General features: G+C 48.5%; 1 protein-coding gene across 2 annotated transcripts in view; it reads right to left on the bottom strand.

The window, feature by feature from the left end:
* Positions 1–15,802, bottom strand: part of PDCD2L (programmed cell death 2 like) — a 51,740-nt gene extending 35,938 nt beyond the window's left edge. The window contains exon 1 of one of the 2 annotated variants that reach the window (XM_030192742.1): positions 15,760–15,802. The gene's annotated coding sequence lies outside the window, so the exon portion shown is untranslated. Of the gene's footprint in view, positions 1–15,705 lie in introns of both variants that reach the window. The other variant, XM_030192741.1, reaches the window with a different exon arrangement.
* Between the last annotated feature and the right edge of the window lie 5,300 nt (positions 15,803–21,102).

Below are 21,102 nucleotides of genomic sequence, written 5' to 3'. Positions count from 1 at the left end.
AAGTCCATCTGTAGTATGCACAGAGCTTGAGCTTGTCCTGATGGTCCATTTGTGTTCAATGTTCAGTGGTTCACTCCTACAATTCCCCCCTTTTGATAACCCTTGCGCAGCCGCTGGTTACTTCGCCGGGGTTGAGACGGAGGGTCCCTAGTGGAGTCCCCCCCCCCTTTGTAGCCGGACTTGTGCTGTCGCAAGGGCGTCGGCCCATCGATTGCCTAAGGGGAACAAAGTTCTGTTTCATCCACGTCTGATTGTGGTATGGGAGAATACATCTGGAGGACCATAAGTTGGGCCGCTGCCCGGCGGTCGGCTATGTTTTCCATGGTGGAGCGGAGGCACCTGAAAACAAGGGGGAGAGACAAGGGTATTAATAAGCAGGACAACAAGAATAGGCCACCCATGATAAGGATACTCTTGAGGCTCCCAGAGGTCGGGAGCCAGTCGGTCAGGGAGGACGTCCAATCCCAAGCGCTGTTCCAGGTTTGGACAGGGACGTGGGCCAATTTTACCATACGGTCAGTGATCTCCTTGATGACGTGACTCTGGTCATCAATCTGAAGGCAGCAGTTGCTGAGGTTAAATTTGCCGCACACCCCGCCCTCCTGGGCCAACAGGTAGTCAAGTGCGAGGCGGTTCTGGTAGACAGCGGTAATCAATTTGGTGTTTTGCCGCGCCAAGACGTTAAGTGCAAAGGCTGAGTCGTTAGTGAGTATTTCTAGCACGGCCTGCAGGCGGATAATGCGGTTTAGCATATAGATGGGGGTACGGTACCCATACGTGCCATCCTCAGCCCACGTGGCCGGTCCGTAGTAATGAATGATGCGGTCTGGGGGCCACTCGTTGTCCTTCCAATCCCCAATTCGAACCTTGGGTCTGCTGTCGCGGGGGGACCGTTTCCTCCTTCGTCTGCTCGCGGGCCCCTGTTCCGTATAAAGGGGGATACCAAGCGTTTCGCCCATCTGGAGAGGCAGTAGGAAGAAACTGGGTCGGACTGTGCCCAGGAGGCAGGTACCCGACCAACGAGGCGGGAGTTGTTCGTATGCCCTGCGGCCGCATATATAATAGTAACCTTCTGGGGCTATCCATTTTTGGGAGACATTTCCTCCGTTTGTCCACGTCCGGTTCAGAGTGGGTTGGGTCCACAGGGGCGTCGGCAGGGGCAGACCGTCTGTTTGCCACCAAGTGATGTTGCTGCCATTGAACTGGACAACTCCCGTACAGGAAGAGTCGCCAACCGGGACAGAGTAGCGTTTCGAGCGGGCCCGGTTGGCGCAAAGTGTGCCTATGATGTTGGTTCTCAAGGCCCATTCGTAAGGACGCGGGCGATGCGGGAAGGTAAGGTTTGTGGTGTTCAGGGTATCCCACATGTACTGGTGGACCTCCTTCGCCTCCCAGGGCCACTGTTCACCCATGTCAGTGCCCCCGCAGACGAAACAGTTAGTAACTCCGAGGGAGAGTGCGATGTTCTCGGCCAAATTGAGGAACATGTTCCGGGCTTCCGGGGAGATGGGAAACTTAGTGGCTACCTCCTCTGCCCGGGCTATCTCATCGAATACCTCCTGGTATCCGACGACCGTGGTCTGGTAATGAATGGAGGGTTTGGACTCGGTGCGTTGTATGATAGTGATGTAGGATTCAGGGTCGTCTCCGGTGCCGTCAATGCCCATGGCCCAGGTACGGGACATCTCGTCCTGGGGGCGGTGGAGTGGCCAGTCGATAGAGATGAAGTTACCGGAGCCCCGGCGGAGAGCGCCAAGGTTGTGGCACCCGGAGTAGCCTCCTCCCGTATAGTCGCACACGTCATCCCAGCCTCTGCCCCGACACGGCCACCACGTATTGGGTCGAGGTAGGCGCAGAGCCAGGTACTGCGGGCAAACCCACTTATGGTTTTGGGTGTAGGCCTTCCGCCAGGAACTGGAGCCACACTTCACCGAGAAGGGGTGCTTATCAAAAGCGGCACAGAGATCAAACCACAGGGTCAGGGTCGGGGGACCGTCTGCCAGGGTCCTGGAGGAGTTGACGTAGTGGAGGACTTCGCCCCCGACGTCCGGGGAGTAACCAGACAGGGCCGGTAGACCAACATAGGCGGTGACATTCACGTATCTAGGTTTTACCGGGCTGTGACAGATGGTGCGATTCTACTGGAGACACCGGTGGAGTTGCAGAGGCCCTTCCGGGGTGGGGACAACACACGGCAAAACGGGCCTACACTCCTTGTCCGGGGGGAGGGATTGGTGGATGAGAGTGGTAGTAAGGTTATAGCCGTCCGCTATCCGGAGGCGCACCAGCCGCAAGCATTCGGTGCAGTTGGGGCTAAGGGTGACAGGGCCTGTCGGGGTTGAGCAAAGGAGGATTATGAAGAGTAGGTTCAACATCATATGTAAGGGGGGAGGTATCCCAATCTTTGCAGCAAGAAGATAATGAAGCTCAGGATGAAGGCTGCAATGAACACAGAGCCGAAGACGCAGTGGGTCCAAAAGCTGAGCTCCTGTTGCTGGGCAGGCATGGACCCGGTTCACTTCCTCGTAAGGGTCAGCCGTAGTGGAGCGTCAGGATGTTGATGGGCAGTCCAAACTTTAGGTGTGCCCCCGGTAGGTGCAGCGGGTTTCAGCCTGGTCCAATGTATCCACACGGGACTTCCTGCAATTTTAACAGCGGTTGTGGTAGTTAGGAGAACAAGGGAGGGCCCTTTCCACTTGGGCTTTAGACAATCAGATTCATCCCACTCCTTTACCCAGACTTCATCCCCCACCCTAAACTGGTGTGTAGGACTAGTAAGGACCAGGGGACCTACACTCTCAGTGTACTGTTGGATATCCTGCACTACCTCGCGCAGGGCCTTCATCTGTTTTACTAAGGAGCTCTCGTCCTGTATCTGCAAGGAGTCGGGAAAGGAGGGTAGTGGTGGTGGCCTGGCGTACATCATCTCGTAAGGAGTAAGGCCTGTAGCCTTGGGGGTGCACCTAAGATGCAGCAAGGCCAGTGGGAGCAGGTCGGGCCATTTGGCTTTGGCTTCTTGGCATAGCTTGGCCAGCTGGTTCTTCAGGGATCGGTTAGCTCTCTCCACTATTCCACTACTCTGGGGTCTCCAAGCACAATGCAACTTCCAATCGAGGCCCAGTCTTGTACTGAGCTGTTGGGTAACTTCGCTGGCAAATGCAGGACCGTTGTCAGAGTTTATCTGTTTGGGAAGGCCGTATCTCGGCAGGAGGTGATGGATCAATAAGGAGGTGACTTCTTTAGCCATTTCCGTTCTGGTAGGCTGAGCCTCAATCCATCCGGTGTAGGTACACACAGCGACGAGGATGGCTTTGTAGCCCCGGGCTGGGGGCATATGTGTGAAGTCAATCTGGCAGACGTGGAACGGGCTAGTGCCTCGGAGAACATGTCCTGGCGTAGGCCCGGGCCCTGTTCTTGGGTTGTTCCGAGCACAAGTTGCGCATTGGCTGGAGGCATTTTTGGTCCAGAGGGACAATTTATTGATGTAGTAGGTCTTCTCGAGCAGGCGCCCCAGGGCGTCCCTGCCCAGGTGGGTGCGGTTGTGGGCCTCCCTGGCCACCGTCCAGGCCAAAGCTTCGGGTATCCATATGCGCCCATCCTGTAGTACCCACCAGCCATTGCGTGACTCCAGGCCCTCTTGCCGGGCCCACTCAGTCTCTTGTGGGGCATAGATGGGGGTCTCTGTGGGGAGGTGAACGACGAGTACAGAGGCAGAGGAATGAGAAAGGTAAGGGAGTCGACTCGCTCTTTTTGCTGCGTCGTCTGCCCGCTGATTTTCCCGGGCGATAGCGTCAGTCCGGCCGGGAATGCATCACAGCTACTTTCTTTGGCTTCCACACTGACTCGAGTAGTTGACAGATCTCAGTAGCGTTTGCGAGTCCCTTCCCCTCAGCGGTTAGATATCCTCTCTCTTTGTACAAGGCCCCGTGCACCTGGAGGGTAAGGAAGGCGTATCTGGAGTCGGTGTAGATGTTAACGACTTTTCCTTCAGCCCACTGGAGGGCTCTGGTGAGGGCGACCAACTCGGCTTTCTGGGCTGACGTTCCGGGCGGCAGAGCCATAGCCTCGATCACATGGTCCTCGGACACGACAGCATAGCCAGCTCTTCGAATTCCCTCTATCACTTGGCTGCTTCCATCGGTGAACAGGGTTATGCCCCCTTGCCAGGGTTGATCCTTGAGGTCGGGTCTGCTAGAGTGCACGGTGGCCATTACCTCCTCACAGTTGTGGAGTGGTGGCTCCGGGGCCGGAAGGAGGGTAGCAGGATTAAGGTTAGTTGTGTCCAGGATCTGCACCTCCGGATTCTCGCATAGGAGGGCTTGGTATTTGACCAATCGGGAGTTGGTCATCCATCTGGGTCCGTGGCTCTCGAGTAGGCCACGGATGGTGTGGGGCATAGTTACAAAGAGTGTTTGGCCAAAGGTGAGCTTATTGGCCTCGTGTATCAGCAGACAGGCCGCCGCAATACTTCGAAGGCAGCCCGGCCATCCTCGTGCCACGTTGTCCATGCTCTTGGAGAGGTAGGCTACAGGGCGTTGCCAGGTGCCGACCAGTTGGGTAAGGACTCCAAGTGCCAATCCCTTCTTTTCGTCGATGAACAAGTGGAACGGCTTGGTCACATCTGGCAGTCCGAGCGCTGGTGGGGCCACAAGGGCTTCCTTGAGGTCCTGAAGGGCTTTCAGTTCGTGTTTCTCCCACTGGAGATTTTGGCCCTTGAGTTCAGGTCCTTTCAGTTTGGCGTACAAGTCCTGGGTTAGGACTGCGAAGTTAATGATCCAAATCTGGCAATACCCGGCTGCGCCTAGTAATGCCCGCAATTCCTTCTTATTGGCAGGAGTGGGTTGGTTGCGGATGGCTTGGGTTCGGGGGATACCGAGCCTTCGGGTCCCTTCTCGGAGGCGAAAACCCAGGTACTCGACTTCGATCTCACATATCTGTGCCTTTTTCCGGCTGGCTCGGTACCCCTGGGCTTCCAGGGTTTTCAAGAGGTAAAAGGTAGCTTCTGCACAGTCCGTGTACGTTTCACGGGCCACTAACAGGTCATCCACGTATTGGACGACCGGCCCATACTCGTCCTGATACGTTTTCAGGTCCTGGGCAAGTTGGTCACCAAAGAGGGTAGGCGAGTTCTTGAATCCCTGGGGAAGCCGGGTCCATGTAAATTGCTGCATATTCCCAGTCTGTAAGTCTTCCCACGTGAAGGCAAACAACTTCTGGCTGTCGGCAGCAAGAGGGATGGAGAAGAAGGCGTCCTTCAGATCAATGACACTATACCACTTGGTCTGGGCTGGCACTTGGGCTAGAATGGAGTAGGGGTTCGGTACGAGGGCAACTATATCGGCCACCTGGTTGTTGACCTTCCTCAGGTCTTGGACGGGCCTGTATTCGGATGTTCCTGGCTTCTTCACGGGCAGTAATGGGGTGTTCCAAGCAGATCTGACCGGTTTAAGGACCCCTTGTTGAAGGAGTTTCTGTAGGTGTGTTTGCATACTATGCCGGGCTGCATAAGGGATGTGATATTGTCCTTGGTTGACGACTTGAGCATTTGGTTTGAGCTCAACCCAGATGGGGATGGCGTTAACGGCCAGTCCGCCGGGGTTCACTTCTGCCCATACGTTGGGTACCCCAGCCATTAGGTCTCTCCTCTGCCGTGCGAAAGGGGTGTCCTGGCAGTAACGACAGTCGTCAGGGCCTGCAATCAGGGGGGCGTGTAGCCTCCATTCTTCCCGCACAGGGCAGATGAGCGTCACCGGTTGGTCTTCAAAATGGGCTTCCACTTCGCCCGTGGGTTTAAACTTCAAGGTGGCTTGGAGTTTGCACAGTAGGTCGCGGCCAATCAGGGGGACTGGACATTCGGGGATATGGATGAACTGGTGAGACACCATCGTCCCTCCGATCTGGACTTGGCGTTCCTTGAGGAGGGGAGCCGTGAGTGACTTCCCAGAGGCACCCACAATCGGTATGGTTTCTTTCGTGGCCGGGGCGATGGCAGTGGTGATAACAGATCGTTGGGCCCCAGTGTCTAGGAGGGCCTTCATCAATTGCGTCCCCACTCGGATTTCCACCAGAGGGTCAGTGGGGACTCTGCCCTCCCGGTCCCTTCATGCCGTGTGGTCCCGGGTCGCGTCAAGGGCCATCTGCCATTCTTGGTTTTCGGTACGTCCCCGGCCTCGACCCCGTCCTCGTTGTCCATGTCTGGGGCCTCGTGGTCGATCGTCGTCCTCCTCCCCTCTCTTCTGGTCTCGTGGCTTCTCCGGGCAGTCCGCCCACCAATGCCCTTCTTCTCGGCAATTGGCGCACTGGTCGCGTCCTATGGGGGACCGTGCTCCCCGGCCTCTTCGGCCTCTGCCACGTGGTCTAGACCCCAGGCGTTCTTCCAGCACCGTGGCCAGCACATCCGCATTCTCGCGCATCCATCTGGTCGACTCCTTCCGGGCTTCGGTCTTCTCCTCCTGATCGCGATATCCGAATACACGATCGGCTATAGCTTTCAGTTGACTGATACTCATTCCTTCAAATCCTTCAGTTCTCTGGAGTTTTCTTCTTATGTCTGGTGCTGACTGACTAACAAAACTCATGACCACCGTAGGGACGTTTTTGGGATCTTCGGGATTTATCGGGCTGTGTCTTCTAAAGGCGTCCATAAGGCGTTCAAGGAAATCTCCTGGGCTTTCGTTCTTCTGTTGGACTATATTGTGGATTTTTCCCATATTGGTAATCTTCTGTTTTCCCTTTTTAAGGGCCGCCAGGTATGCCTGCTGATACTGGCGGATGACGGTTTGGCCCTCATCGGTTCGGTAGTCCCACGCAGGGACCGCGGTGGGTACTTCCGTGTCTAGGAGGTTCTGCAAGTTGGCATGGCCCGGGTTGGCATCCCGAACAGCTTGTTCCATATTCTGTTGTAAGAGACGGCGTTCTTCAGTGGTTAGAATGTGGGCGCTCAATTGCCTGAGGTCACCCCACATGGGATTATAACTGTATATGATGCCTTCCACCAGCTCTATCAGCTGTTCGGGTTTCTGGTCATACGACGGCCCATGCAGTTTCCAGTTATACAGGTCGGCACTGGAGAAGGGAACGTGACTGTAGACGGTCGACTGGATGGGCTGGGCTCCTGGCGCCGGGTTAGGGGTATAGGTCGTAGACTGCCGGACCGGGTATAGGTCGGTCACTTCCGCTCTCCGGTTGGAAGGAAGGGTGCTTAATGGACTCGATTGGGGAAATCGAGTAATTTTCTTTACAACCCTTTTGCTTTTCCTGGAGGTTGCGGGACCTGTCGACTCGGGCGTACTTGGTCGGGAAGTATCTTCAGCGTCCGGCTCTGACTCGGAGGCTTCGCCGTTGTCCGGGCCCTGTTCCAAGTTCACGAGGTCGGGATATAAGGGGGCGTAGGGAGGGGGCGCAGTATCTTCTTCGTAGGCCTCCGTCGTGGTAAGTATTGGGGCCTTCGGGGATAGGTTTTCGGGTAAGCCCTGAACTTTCCCTCGGGTTTCTTTTAGGGGTTTCGCTCTGGGAAGTATACTGGTAGTACGGGGCGCAGCCTTAGTCTTAGCGATGGTAGTAAGGGGCGTGGTCTCTGGGGCTTCAATGCTGGGGGCGGTCGGCCTTATGTGGGCGGTCTCTACGGCCTTCGCGGCGGCAGCGGTTGCCGGGGTTTGGAGAGCGAAGGTAGGGGTTTTCATAGGGGTCTTCAGGGCCCCGAGTTTAGGTTTCCGCCCCTTTTTCTGCTTGACCACCATGAGGGCGGCCTTTTCTACCTTACGTTGGGCCCAGTCCGGCGGGTCCCGGACTACATTTAACCACGCCTCTATGTACGGTATGTCCTCGGGGCAGCCGGGGTTTCCCTCAACTATAACAATATCCATAACAGTCGCCACCTTCTCATACTCAAATGACCCTTCCGGGGGCCATTCCGCAATCCCTAGGCCAGGCCACATAAATTGACATCGCTGTATCATCCCGGCCCTACTGCATTTATCTTGGTCGAACACTTCGCTAAAGTGTTCCGTCATTAAGTCTAAAGGTGTGGATCCACCCCCGCCCATCCTAACCTGAGTGCCAAAGGATAGGAGACAGACAAAGGGGAAAAGGATGGTGGAGGAGTAAGGGGTCTCGTTCCACCGGACACAGAAGGATCAACACTCGGCCTGACTGGAATGCGGTCGCCCGATCCGGAAATGCAAGCCCACTCACACAACTTCCATACGCCACAAGAAACCCTCCCGTTCGGTTTCTTCGCCCAAAAGCCTAGTGAGGTTTCGGGACCTAGTCCGTATTAGTCACTGGCTAAGAGGGTGATCAAGCCTCTTCTTCGGTCCTTTACCGGGCCGGTCACTACGTAGAGTATACTCGCCTGTCCGTCGTCGTTGCAGGCCGCGTCTCTCCAGAGAGAAAAAAGAAAAAAAAGAAAGATGCTTTGCCGGAACCACACAGCCCCACTTCCAGTCGACCGGAATCGATCGGCCCTCCGCCGTGAGATGGACGCTGAAATCAGCGGTGGCCACTCACCACCTTCCCGGCCGGGGGGTCGATGACCCGACCGCAGTGGGGTAGGGGAAAGAATATAATCCGATTTCCCTTTTGTAGTCACTCCTGGCTGGCTCGCCAATGAAACAGACTAACTAAATCAGGAGACAAAAGGCAAATTGGTTCCAAAGCAATGCAGCTTTATTGCTAGCAATTGAACAGCACTGAGTTTTCTCTCAGGATACTGTGTGTCAGAAATCATCTGACACTCCCATTTATACTCCCTGCTGGGCCTGCGCATTGGGCCCCTTATACATCACAGTTGACATGCGCAGTACACATTTGTAGTTCTCACAGTATACATTTGTAGTTCACAGTACATACACACGTCATAATACTGAAATGATACTGGCTAGGGAAACGAAACTTAACATCTTGTTCTACACACACACATAATACAATGCTCCTTTCTGGCAGAGGAGATAAGGTTCGCTAGGCTCAGAGATGCAGGATGGGGGTGGCAACACCCTCCCAGGCAGTCTATTTATGTGCCGTCTACGTGCAGGCTGACTTCCTGTGTACAAGCCTTGGCAGCTAACTGTTACAAGCGGTTTATCTAATGCACCTGCATCCTGTCTCACACAGTAAGGCATCAAAGCAGCAAGAGCTGACAAGTTGTGGTTAAGGCACAGTAAATGTTCACTTCATTAAGTATAGAGCATGCCATAAAAAGGCAGAAGCAGAGGTAGTCTGCACAAAGCAAAGTCCATCTGTAGTATGCACAGAGCTTGAGCTTGTCCTGATGGTCCATTTGTGTTCAATGTTCAGTGGTTCACTCCTACATAACCACTCGCCTCCACCTACTCTCCTCTCTTCCTTCCCGTTCACATTAATTGATTTGATTTGCTTACTTTATTTATTTTTTGTCTATTAGATTGTAAGCTCTTTGAGCAGGGACTGTCTTTCTTCTATGTTTGTGCAGTGCTGCATATGCCTTGTAGCGCTATAGAAGTGATAAATAGTAGTAGTAGTAGTCTCTTGTAACCAGAGCTAATATTGTGATGTCATAATGCCTCAGGCCACCAATAAGAGCCAACCTCATCAGTGATGTCACAATGGCTTGATTGTCCTATACTTGGCTCACTTTTATTACATAGCTCTTTGAGCAGGGACTGTCTTTCTTCTATGTTTTTGCAGCGCTGCGTACGCCTTGTAGCGCTATAGAAATGCTAAATAGTAGTAGTAATCTGTTCCCTTCTCCACTACTGCCAACTCCAGACTTCGCACCTTCTGTCTCGCTGCACCCTACACCTGGAATAAACTTCCTGAGCTCCTACGTCTTGCCCCATCCTTGGCCACCTTTAAATCTAGACTGAAAGCCCACCTCTTTAACATTGCTTTTGACTCGTAACCACTTGTAACCACTCGCCTCCACCTACCCTCCTCTCTTCCTTCCCGTTCACATTAATTGATTTGATTTGCTTACTTTATTTATTTTTTGTCTATTAGATTGTAAGCTCTTTGAGCAGGGACTGTCTTTCTTCTATGTTTGTGCAGTGCTGCATATGCCTTGTAGCGCTATAGAAGTGATAAATAGTAGTAGTAGTAGTCTCTTGTAACCAGAGCTAATATTGTGATGTCATAATGCCTCAGGCCACCAATAAGAGCCAACCTCATCAGTGATGTCACAATGGCTTGATTGTCCTATACTTGGCTCACTTTTATTACATAGCTCTTTGAGCAGGGACTGTCTTTCTTCTATGTTTTTGCAGCGCTGCGTACGCCTTGTAGCGCTATAGAAATGCTAAATAGTAGTAGTAATCTGTTCCCTTCTCCACTACTGCCAACTCCAGACTTCGCGCCTTCTGTCTCGCTGCACCCTACACCTGGAATAAACTTCCTGAGCCCCTACGTCTTGCCCCATCCTTGGCCACCTTTAAATCTAGACTGAAAGCCCACCTCTTTAACATTGCTTTTGACTCGTAACCACTTGTAACCACTCGCCTCCACCTACCCTCCTCTCTTCCTTCCCGTTCACATTAATTGATTTGATTTGCTTACTTTATTTATTTTTTGTCTATTAGATTGTAAGCTCTTTGAGCAGGGACTGTCTTTCTTCTATGTTTGTGCAGTGCTGCATATGCCTTGTAGCGCTATAGAAGTGATAAATAGTAGTAGTAGTAGTCTCTTGTAACCAGAGCTAATATTGTGATGTCATAATGCCTCAGGCCACCAATAAGAGCCAACCTCATCAGTGATGTCACAATGGCTTGATTGTCCTATACTTGGCTCACTTTTATTACATAGCTCTTTGAGCAGGGACTGTCTTTCTTCTATGTTTTTGCAGCGCTGCGTACGCCTTGTAGCGCTATAGAAATGCTAAATAGTAGTAGTAATCTGTTCCCTTCTCCACTACTGCCAACTCCAGACTTCGCACCTTCTGTCTCGCTGCACCCTACACCTGGAATAAACTTCCTGAGCCCCTACGTCTTGCCCCATCCTTGGCCACCTTTAAATCTAGACTGAAAGCCCACCTCTTTAACATTGCTTTTGACTCGCAACCACTTGTAACCACTCGCCTCCACCTACCCTCCTCTCTTCCTTCCCGTTCACATTAATTGATTTGATTTGCTTACTTTATTTATTTTTTGTCTATTAGATTGTAAGCTCTTTGAGCAGGGACTGTCTTTCTTCTATGTTTGTGCAGCGCTGCGTATGCCTTGTAGCGCTATAGAAGTGATAAATAGTAGTAGTAGTAGTCTCTTGTAACCAGAGCTAATATTGTGATGTCATAATGCCTCAGGCCACCAATAAGAGCCAACCTCATCAGTGATGTCACAATGGCTTGATTGTCATATACTTGGCTCACTTTTATTACATAGCTCTTTGAGCAGGGACTGTCTTTCTTCTATGTTTTTGCAGCGCTGCGTACGCCTTGTAGCGCTATAGAAATGCTAAATAGTAGTAGTAATCTGTTCCCTTCTCCACTACTGCCAACTCCAGACTTCGCGCCTTCTGTCTCGCTGCACCCTACACCTGGAATAAACTTCCTGAGCCCCTACGTCTTGCCCCATCCTTGGCCACCTTTAAATCTAGACTGAAAGCCCACCTCTTTAACATTGCTTTTGACTCGTAACCACTTGTAACCACTCGCCTCCACCTACCCTCCTCTCTTCCTTCCCGTTCACATTAATTGATTTGATTTGCTTACTTTATTTATTTTTTGTGTATTAGATTGTAAGCTCTTTGAGCAGGGACTGTCTTTCTTCTATGTTTGTGCAGTGCTGCATATGCCTTGTAGCGCTATAGAAGTGATAAATAGTAGTAGTAGTAGTCTCTTGTAACCAGAGCTAATATTGTGATGTCATAATGCCTCAGGCCACCAATAAGAGCCAACCTCATCAGTGATGTCACAATGGCTTGATTGTCCTATACTTGGCTCACTTTTATTACATAGCTCTTTGAGCAGGGACTGTCTTTCTTCTATGTTTTTGCAGCGCTGCGTACGCCTTGTAGCGCTATAGAAATGCTAAATAGTAGTAGTAATCTGTTCCCTTCTCCACTACTGCCAACTCCAGACTTCGCACCTTCTGTCTCGCTGCACCCTACACCTGGAATAAACTTCCTGAGCCCCTACGTCTTGCCCCATCCTTGGCCACCTTTAAATCTAGACTGAAAGCCCACCTCTTTAACATTGCTTTTGACTCGCAACCACTTGTAACCACTCGCCTCCACCTACCCTCCTCTCTTCCTTCCCGTTCACATTAATTGATTTGATTTGCTTACTTTATTTATTTTTTGTCTATTAGATTGTAAGCTCTTTGAGCAGGGACTGTCTTTCTTCTATGTTTGTGCAGCGCTGCGTATGCCTTGTAGCGCTATAGAAGTGATAAATAGTAGTAGTAGTAGTCTCTTGTAACCAGAGCTAATATTGTGATGTCATAATGCCTCAGGCCACCAATAAGAGCCAACCTCATCAGTGATGTCACAATGGCTTGATTGTCCTATACTTGGCTCACTTTTATTACATAGCTCTTTGAGCAGGGACTGTCTTTCTTCTATGTTTTTGCAGCGCTGCGTACGCCTTGTAGCGCTATAGAAATGCTAAATAGTAGTAGTAATCTGTTCCCTTCTCCACTACTGCCAACTCCAGACTTCGCACCTTCTGTCTCGCTGCACCCTACACCTGGAATAAACTTCCTGAGCCCCTACGTCTTGCCCCATCCTTGGCCACCTTTAAATCTAGACTGAAAGCCCACCTCTTTAACATTGCTTTTGACTCGCAACCACTTGTAACCACTCGCCTCCACCTACCCTCCTCTCTTCCTTCCCGTTCACATTAATTGATTTGATTTGCTTACTTTATTTATTTTTTGTCTATTAGATTGTAAGCTCTTTGAGCAGGGACTGTCTTTCTTCTATGTTTGTGCAGCGCTGCGTATGCCTTGTAGCGCTATAGAAGTGATAAATAGTAGTAGTAGTAGTCTCTTGTAACCAGAGCTAATATTGTGATGTCATAATGCCTCAGGCCACCAATAAGAGCCAACCTCATCAGTGATGTCACAATGGCTTGATTGTCCTATACTTGGCTCACTTTTATTACATAGCTCTTTGAGCAGGGACTGTCTTTCTTCTATGTTTTTGCAGCGCTGCGTACGCCTTGTAGCGCTATAGAAATGCTAAATAGTAGTAGTAATCTGTTCCCTTCTCCACTACTGCCAACTCCAGACTTCGCGCCTTCTGTCTCGCTGCACCCTACACCTGGAATAAACTTCCTGAGCCCCTACGTCTTGCCCCATCCTTGGCCACCTTTAAATCTAGACTGAAAGCCCACCTCTTTAACATTGCTTTTGACTCGTAACCACTTGTAACCACTCGCCTCCACCTACCCTCCTCTCTTCCTTCCCGTTCACATTAATTGATTTGATTTGCTTACTTTATTTATTTTTTGTGTATTAGATTGTAAGCTCTTTGAGCAGGGACTGTCTTTCTTCTATGTTTGTGCAGTGCTGCATATGCCTTGTAGCGCTATAGAAGTGATAAATAGTAGTAGTAGTAGTCTCTTGTAACCAGAGCTAATATTGTGATGTCATAATGCCTCAGGCCACCAATAAGAGCCAACCTCATCAGTGATGTCACAATGGCTTGATTGTCCTATACTTGGCTCACTTTTATTACATAGCTCTTTGAGCAGGGACTGTCTTTCTTCTATGTTTTTGCAGCGCTGCGTACGCCTTGTAGCGCTATAGAAATGCTAAATAGTAGTAGTAATCTGTTCCCTTCTCCACTACTGCCAACTCCAGACTTCGCACCTTCTGTCTCGCTGCACCCTACACCTGGAATAAACTTCCTGAGCCCCTACGTCTTGCCCCATCCTTGGCCACCTTTAAATCTAGACTGAAAGCCCACCTCTTTAACATTGCTTTTGACTCGCAACCACTTGTAACCACTCGCCTCCACCTACCCTCCTCTCTTCCTTCCCGTTCACATTAATTGATTTGATTTGCTTACTTTATTTATTTTTTGTCTATTAGATTGTAAGCTCTTTGAGCAGGGACTGTCTTTCTTCTATGTTTGTGCAGCGCTGCGTATGCCTTGTAGCGCTATAGAAGTGATAAATAGTAGTAGTAGTAGTCTCTTGTAACCAGAGCTAATATTGTGATGTCATAATGCCTCAGGCCACCAATAAGAGCCAACCTCATCAGTGATGTCACAATGGCTTGATTGTCCTATACTTGGCTCACTTTTATTACATAGCTCTTTGAGCAGGGACTGTCTTTCTTCTATGTTTTTGCAGCGCTGCGTACGCCTTGTAGCGCTATAGAAATGCTAAATAGTAGTAGTAATCTGTTCCCTTCTCCACTACTGCCAACTCCAGACTTCGCGCCTTCTGTCTCGCTGCACCCTACACCTGGAATAAACTTCCTGAGCCCCTACGTCTTGCCCCATCCTTGGCCACCTTTAAATCTAGACTGAAAGCCCACCTCTTTAACATTGCTTTTGACTCGTAACCACTTGTAACCACTCGCCTCCACCTACCCTCCTCTCTTCCTTCCCGTTCACATTAATTGATTTGATTTGCTTACTTTATTTATTTTTTGTCTATTAGATTGTAAGCTCTTTGAGCAGGGACTGTCTTTCTTCTATGTTTGTGCAGTGCTGCATATGCCTTGTAGCGCTATAGAAGTGATAAATAGTAGTAGTAGTAGTCTCTTGTAACCAGAGCTAATATTGTGATGTCATAATGCCTCAGGCCACCAATAAGAGCCAACCTCATCAGTGATGTCACAATGGCTTGATTGTCCTATACTTGGCTCACTTTTATTACATAGCTCTTTGAGCAGGGACTGTCTTTCTTCTATGTTTTTGCAGCGCTGCATACGCCTTGTAGCGCTATAGAAATGCTAAATAGTAGTAGTAATCTGTTCCCTTCTCCACTACTGCCAACTCCAGACTTCGCACCTTCTGTCTCGCTGCACCCTACACCTGGAATAAACTTCCTGAGCTCCTACGTCTTGCCCCATCCTTGGCCACCTTTAAATCTAGACTGAAAGCCCACCTCTTTAACATTGCTTTTGACTCGTAACCACTTGTAACCACTCGCCTCCACCTACCCTCCTCTCTTCCTTCCCGTTCACATTAATTGATTTGATTTGCTTACTTTATTTATTTTTTGTCTATTAGATTGTAAGCTCTTTGAGCAGGGACCGTCTTTCTTCTATGTTTGTGCAGCGCTGCGTATGCCTTGTAGCGCTATAGAAGTGATAAATAGTAGTAGTAGTAGTCTCTTGTAACCAGAGCTAATATTGTGATGTCATAATGCCTCAGTCCACCAATAAGAGCCAACCTCATCAGTGATGTCACAATGGCTTGATTGTCCTATACTTGGCTCACTTTTATTACATAGCTCTTTGAGCAGGGACTGTCTTTCTTCTATGTTTGTGCAGCGCTGCGTACGCCTTGTAGCGCTATAGAAATGCTAAATAGTAGTAGTAGTGGGAAAAGGTGGGATACAAATGCAACCAATAATAATAATAATAAGATGGTTCCAGATTCTACATACCAAATCCTTAGGAAGCCCAAAACAGCAACTTATGATCTACTAGACCGTCCCATCTACCTAAGACCATTTCAATTTACCTAGAATGAAGCTGGTCTCTTGCAGCAAAAGAATATCAGGGAGCATGCACTCCAAAGCAGCCAGAGCCTGCCACCCTTCTTACATGAAAAGAAAATTACCTGGATCCCAGTCCAACATCTCTCCTCACTATCTGTGATGCAGCCACATCCTACCTTTAAACTCATGCACGTGGTCACTCCAGTCATCACCACCGACTTCCTTCTTCCGCGCCCCGCCCCCTCCCTCTGGCACAACCTGTCTCCTTCCTCGGCCAAGGCCGGCCCACACTCGAGACTGCATGACGTCAAGACGTTGAAGCTACTTAGCGTTGTCTCTGTTTCCCCTTTTCTCGCGCAGCCGTCGTTCTGTGTACACCCAAAACAAAGCAAACCTAGGAGCTGCCCCATCCACGTTTTTATTTTATTTTATTTGTTACATATGTAGCCCACATTTTCCCACGTATTTGTAGGCTCAATGGGGCTTACGTAGTACCGGAGAGGTTCTTTATTGTTGGTAGCATTTCTATTTAAGCTCACTTATATTTTGAAACGTGCCAGCTGGAGCAGCATACGGATTCTAGGAAGTATAATAACGGAATAACTTTTTGTAGGTGTTAGAAATCGTAATCAGTGTGTGGCATTTGGAGGGGACACCCTACCCTAGCATGTGTTATATTTGTGCAGAGGTTTCTTTCACCTGGTAAAGGGCCACTAAAACAAACATCATATTATGAGAATCAGGTGATCAAATTCAGAGGGTTTTTTATTTTATTTACTATTTATGGCAGTTATAGCCCACATAAACATGAATTAGATTGAAACCTGGGAGCATTTAAAATCTTTTTTTCTTCCTGTGCCTAGTTTAAGGGCCCTGATTACTAAGGTACGTTAGTGTTTTAGCGAGCAGACACTTAGCGCACGCACTATCCATATAAGCGCCTATAGGGATATTATACACACCTACATGGTTAACGCGCGTTAAAAACGATAACTTGCCTATAACACTGCTTAGTAAACAGGGCAAAAGAAAGATGGTTTGTGGGAATTTGTTCTTTTGTTTTGTGGAATGCAGTGGTGTATTATAAAAATGTACTTAATATTGTTATCACTACTATTTAAAAAAAGATATTAAATAATGAGGGCAGAGCTACCTTCAAGTCCAGAATCAGTCAAACGTGCCAACATTTTCCAGTTCTGTGATATATATTTATTTCTTCTTCAAGTCAGTTTTCAACAGCATTTTCTCAGTTATTACCAAAATGTGAACACAATTATGTTAATTAATACGTTTTGGATGTTACGGAATTCTATTATTCTGTCTCACTGTATTTCCAGTTTTGGCACAGTATAAGTCATCACAAGGCCAAAATATAAGAGAATCAATGGAATGCATTAGGGGCTTATAGCCCATTTAGTTAAACAAATGAGAGATCTGCATGAAAAAAATATTTATTTTTATTATTTTGACTTATGAAAACCACTTGTCCCTGAAACATGCTCAAAACAAAATAATCCGTTTGTACAAAACAGATGAGTTGAAGATGTGATTCAGTGTGCCCCAATTTTATTTATTTATTTATTGCATTTATACCCCCGCTCTTTCCCGCTCGATAGCAGGTTCAGTGCGGCTTACAATGTATGGGTACAAAGTGTTATAAAGATAACATATTGTAAGGGTACAAGTATCATAGAGGTAATACGATGTATGGGTAAAAAGTATCAAAAAGAATACAATTGTATAGAGAAGGGCAAGATGAAGAGAGGTGGGGGGAGGGTTGAGGCATGTTAATGTTTAGGGTGTGGATTTTGATCGTGAATTAGGTTGAGTCGTTTGGATAGGCTTGTTTGAAGAGGTATGTTTTCAGCAGCTTTCTGAAGCGAAGATGTTCATTAGTTGTTCGGATGAATCTTGGTATGGCGTTCCAAAGTTGGCTGCCTATAACGGAGAAGTTGGATGCATAGTAGGTTTTGTATTTGAGACCTTTGCAATTAGGGAGGTGAAGATTGAGATAAGTTCGAGATGATTTGTAGCTGTTCCTGGCTGGAAGGTCGATTAGATTGGTCATGTAACTTGGAGATTCTCCGTGGAGGATCTTGTGGATCAGTGTGTGGGCTTTGAAGTTTATACGTTCCTTGATGGGGAGCCAGTGGAGTTTTTCATGAAGTGGTGTTGCACTTTCGAACCGTGATTTTCCAAAGATAAGTCTGGCTGCCGTGTTTTGGGCAGTTTGGAGTTTTTTTAGGATTTGGGCTTTGCAGCCAATAAAGATACTGTTGTAGTAGTCCGCGTGGGTGAGTACTGTGGATTGTACCAGATTGCGGAACATTTTTTAGGGGGAGGAATGGTTTTACTCTTTTCAATACCCACATCATGTTGAACATCTTCTTCATCATGGCTTTCGCGTGAGTTTCTAGAGTTAGATGGTTGTCCAGCGTTACTCCTAGAATTTTCAAGTTGTCGGATATTGGAATTGTGACGTCGGGGGTGGTTGGAAGTAGAGTGGAGTGTCTTGAGGAGAGAATTAAGCGTTGAGTTTTTTCTTTGTTCAGTTTCATTTTGAAGGCATTGGCCCAGGAGGTTAAGATATTCATGCCAGTTATTACTTTTTCAGAGATTTCAGCAAGGGTGGATTGAAAAGGGATGAATATGGTGACGTCATCGGCATAAATGAAGGGGTTTAGGCCAACTTTGGATAGTGACTTGGCCAGAGGAATCATCATAAGGTTAAGAGGATCGGGGATAGAGGCGATTCTTGGGGGAGTCCACATTGTGAGGACTACGCAGGGGATATCGATGAGGTCAATTTGACTTGGTAGGTTCTTGTAGTGATGAAACTTTTTATCCATTTAATGATGTTTCCGCCTAGCCCTAGTTTGTCCAGTAGTTTTGTGAGAATATCGTGATCTACCATGTCAAATGCGCTGGATAGGTCGAACTGGAGAAGAAGTATGTTTTTGCCAAATGAAATTTCTTGCTTGAACTTGGATATTAAGGTGAGTAGTACTGTTTCCGTGCTGTGTGCAGGTCGGAAACCTGATTGTGACTCATGAAGTATGGAGAATTTTTGTATGAATTCGTTGAGTTGGGAGGTCACTCGATTTTTCCATTAATTTGGTTGGAGAGGGGATGGAGGCCACAGGTCAATAGTAGCAGGGCTTTTTTTGAGGGGGTACTTGGGGGTACTGAGTACTGTAGGGCTATTTCCCTGTGAGTCTTACTCGGCTGGTCTCAGCCTGTGAATACAACTATATAGGATGGAGCCATGAACTATGACCCTGTACTTCAGTGAAGCAAGCAGATTCAGCTTTCTGTTTTTGTCAGCTCTCTGCTTGTGGTAAATCACTGGCAGACCTGGAAAATCTCAAGGAGGCAGTGGACCACCTGCCCCTCCTTTTACCTCCCTGATAAGGACAAGGGGAGTAAGCCATGGCGCCAGCAAGGCTGATGAGACAGGATATGCCCATCACAAGGTAATAATTGAAGGTCAATAAAAGGTTTCTTGCTCAGGGAAGGAGCTGGACAAGATCCTGATTGGTTGCTGTCTGGTCACCTGAGAATCGGGGACTGAAGAGCGGGAAAGAGGGGATAAAAGGAACAGGGTCTGGAAGAAGGAGGGGAGGTTCGCCAAAAAAGTTCACCTGAAGGTTCGCCTGGAAGAGGGGTAGCTGGAGAGAGAAGACCAGCAAGACCTGAAGTGGTCCACAACCTTGTGAACTGTCTATCTGAAGAGAGTACCTGTTGGTCCAGCTGTGCCGGCCAGAGTGACTGTAATCCTGCTTGCTAAGGTGGACTCGCTGTGGAAGACAGCTTGAGTCTGAAGGGAAAACCTCTGCCAACCTCATATGAGAGACCACCCAAGAGTCAGCTCAGTGAGAATTACAGGGACTTATTCCTATTAGTCTGGGATTAGTTAGTGGGTTTTTACCTCAGCAAAGGCGGGTTAGTTCAGAACTGTGGTCAGGAAGGTGGCTGCTAACTGTATTACTTCATGACCTAGTCAGTTACAAATCAGGATTGTGTATAAGTAACCAGTAACCGTAATAACCGTGTTTTAGTTAGACAATACATTCTAAAGTGTTCTTATCAGCATAAGGTCTCTATATTTGTACCTAAGTCTTAGTGCAGAGTGTATCATTTATATTTTCTTATCGCTATAATAAATTCTAATATATTTCAGCGGTGACTTTTATTTATCACAGTTCTCTACTACGGAAGGAAAGTTCTGGTGTAGGCACCAGAAGAGGCAGGTTCCTGGAGAATAATACCCCTAGAAGAGCTCCCGCATTGCTCTTTAAAATGGCTGCAGAGACTTCCGCTGAAGTCTTGCGAAGCCGCCGTTGGAAGTCACGGCTGCAAGAAAGAGCTAAGAAGTTGTTAGCCAGACTTCTGTAAATGGGAACCTGGAAATCACTCGTGGGTAGCTTTTCCCAAAGAGTTATTTATTTATAATGCCTACAGTACCGGCACCTTTTCATTATCTGCTACAATTGACTCATGGTCCCCAAGTTTTAATGAAAGAGCTGAGGCTCTACACACCAATTCTGCCTTGTCATAGATTCTGTGACTGTTGCAGGGGGCCTGGCCATTGTAGGGTGGGTCCCTCAGTGATCACCCCACCCCGAAGGGTGGCCTGGCATTTGAGTACCGGCACCTTTTTCGCTAGAAAAAACACACTGATAGTTAGTGATGTCTTTCGCTGGTTTCTTGGGGTTTTTTCGTAATGGTGTGAGTAGAATATTGCCATATTCGGAGGGGAAGGAGCCTTGTTGAAGTAGGAAGTTTAGGTGGGTGGTGAGGTCCGTATGAATCGAGCTGGGGCATTTTCATTAGATAGTTGGGGCAGGGGTCCAGGTGGCAGTGCGATTTGGAGTTTGGATAGTGTTGCACGTCTTATATTCCGCCTGAAACGATATACTCATATCACCCCTCTTCTCAGGTCACGTCACTGGCTTCCGATCAGATACTGCATACAGTTCAAGCTTTTCCTTCTTACCTACAAATGCACTCAGTCTGCAGCCCCTCATTACCTCTCTACCCTCATTTCCCCTTACGTTCCCACCCGTAACCTCCGCTCACAGGACAAATCCCTCCTCTCAGTACCCTTCTCCACCACCGCCAACTCCAGGCTCCACTCATTCTGCCTCGCCTCACCCTATGCTTGGAATAAACTTCCTGAGCCCTTACGCCAAGCCCCCTCCCTACCCATCTTCAAATCCTTGCTCAAAGCCCACCTCTTCAATGTTGCTTTCGGCACCTAACCTATATACCTTTCAGGAAATCTAGACTGCCCCTATTTGACTGACTGTACATTTGTCCTTTAGATTGTAAGCTCCTTTGAGCAAGGACTGTCCTTCTATGTTAAATTGTACAGCACTGCGTAACCCTAGTAGCGCTTTAGAAATGTTAAGTAGTAGTAGTAGTAGATTTCATTGGTGGTAAGCAAGTGGGAGTTTTGGGCAACACATGCTATTCCGAGGTCTGCTGTGAACCCATGTCACCTATGAACCACAATAGCT

This window comes from Microcaecilia unicolor, chromosome 2, assembly GCF_901765095.1.
Source record: "Microcaecilia unicolor chromosome 2, aMicUni1.1, whole genome shotgun sequence".
NCBI classification, from domain to species: domain Eukaryota; kingdom Metazoa; phylum Chordata; class Amphibia; order Gymnophiona; family Siphonopidae; genus Microcaecilia; species Microcaecilia unicolor.
Note: the sequence above shows the minus strand (reverse complement) of the source record. Positions and strands in the feature narration are given on the sequence as shown.